Raw genomic sequence first — 1,909 nt, forward strand, 5'->3', positions numbered from 1 at the left:
GCGGCAGCAGCTAAGCAAGCTGGCTGGCTGGCTGGCTGGCTGGCGACACAGAGCTGGTGCAGCAAGACCGCTCCGACCACGTACAGACCACGTAACACTAGATCGATCTGCGCGGCGCGGATGCAAGCGACCTCTTGCCTCCCCTCCTGTCCTGTCGCTATGGAAACCTTGGCGCCAGCATCCTGTCTCTACCACTACCGCCACCGCTTCTGGAGGGAGGAGGAACAGGAGGAGGAGGAGGAGGAGGCAGTGGTGGCGGTGGACGGAGAGGAGGAGGAGGAGGAAGAGGCAGAGGAGGAGGTGGAGGAGGTGGAGGAGGCGGAGGCGGAGGAGGAGGAGGAGGCGGATCGCAAGGGCATGGCAAAGCGCAATTCGTCGTTGAGCAAGACATCCGAGGCGACGAAGAAGAAAGTTCTTAGGGAGGAAGGGAGGAAGGGCGAATGGGCGGTACTGTAGGTGGAGGAGGTGGGTGGATGGGTGGGTGGTTGGGTGGATGGAATGGCATCCTTCTGGCATCATGCCCCTTCCCTTCTTTCCATCCACGCATGGCACTCCTTCGCATCTCCCACCCATTCACTCACCCAGCCTCCCTTGTCCACCTCGTCCTCCTCTCCGCCCTGGTCTGCCACGTAGTAGCTACCCACTGTTTTCTTCTGCAGCTCACATCGACGAAGAGTAGCTTTGGTTTGTCCCAATTCCCGGCGATTGCTTCGACCTGGGTCCTCTGCCTCCTACTCGAAGGAGGAGCTTTCTCTTCCTGTTTTTCTTCTCGCTTCTCGTTCTCCGCGTTCTTCGGGGTCATCCTCCAATTCGAAGGAGGAGCTTTCTCTTCCCGTTCCTCTTCTTCACTCTCGTTCTCCACGTCCTTCGGGGTCCTCCTCCAACTCGAAGGAGGAGCTTTCTCTTCCCCTTCCTCTTCTCCCTTCTCGTTCTCCACGTCCTTCGGGGTCCTCTGCCTCCTACTCGGAGGAGGAGCTTTCTCTTCCTGTTCCTCTTCTCTCTTCTCGTTCTCCACGTCCTTCGGGGTCCTCCTCAACCTATTACAACATTGCAGCTTGTGAGGAAGGCAATCTCCGTTTTTATCTCATTTTTTTTTTTTTTTTTTTTTTTTTGAGTTCCCATTTTTACCATGATTTCGTCTCCTCCTTCCATCCAACCTCCGTCAGCGACTCCTTCGGCTTTTACCTCGATCCCTCGATCCCTGTCACCCTCTTCTCGTCACCCCTCTTCCTCTCACAGCGTTCCTCCTTGGTCTTGTCCTCCTCTCCTTTGGACGCCGAAGTTGCGAAAAGGCGAAGAAGAGCGGTTCCCAGCGGCGGTCAGGCGACGGCTGGGTCGCGTGCGGCTCCTGCCAGAGGGCCCAGGTCCACCTGCCGCTGGAGAAGGAAGAGGAGGAGAAGGAGGAAGAAAAGGAGGAGGAGGAGGAGAAGGAGGAGGAGGAGGAATAGGAGGGGGAAAGGAGAAGGAACAGAAGGAAGAAAAGGGGGGAATGAGGAGGAGGAAAAAGAAGAGGAAGAGGAGGAGGAGGAGGAGGAGGAGGAGTAGGAGGAGGAAGAAGAAGAGGAGGAGGAGGAAGAGGAGGAGGAGAAGGAGGAGGAGGGGGAAAAGGAGAAGGAACAGAAGGAAGAAAAGGGGGAGAATGAGGACGAGGAAAAGGAGGGGAAGAAGAAGGAGATGAGAGAGAAGGAAGAGAAGGAGGAGGAGGAGGAGGAGGAGGAGGAATAGGAGGAGGAATATAAGGGGGAAAAGGAGAGGAAGCAAAAGGAAGAAAAGGGGGGAAATGAGGAGGAGGAAAAAGAGGAGACAAGAAAGAGAAGGAAGAGGAGGAGGGCGAGGAGGAGGAAAAAGAGGGCGAAAGGGAGGAGGAGGGGAAGGATGAAAGGGAAGAGAAGGAGGAGGAGGAAAATAG

The 1,909-nt window shown here is 56.2% G+C and overlaps 1 protein-coding gene across 3 annotated transcripts in view; it reads right to left on the minus strand.

Annotated features, from left to right (window-relative positions):
* The window catches only part of LOC143029832 (protein PALS1-like), a 396,818-nt gene extending 396,705 nt beyond the window's left edge, over positions 1-113 (minus strand). For 2 of the 3 annotated variants that reach the window (XM_076192911.1, XM_076192913.1), the window contains exon 1: positions 1-113. This exon is cut by the window's left edge and continues 30 nt beyond it. The gene's annotated coding sequence lies outside the window, so the exon portion shown is untranslated. The other variant, XM_076192914.1, reaches the window with a different exon arrangement.
* Positions 114-1,909: the final 1,796 nt, after the last annotated feature.

Source organism: Oratosquilla oratoria, chromosome 11 (genome assembly GCF_046742065.1).
Source record: "Oratosquilla oratoria isolate Oo_2021 chromosome 11, ASM4674206v1, whole genome shotgun sequence".
NCBI lineage: Eukaryota > Metazoa > Arthropoda > Malacostraca > Stomatopoda > Squillidae > Oratosquilla > Oratosquilla oratoria.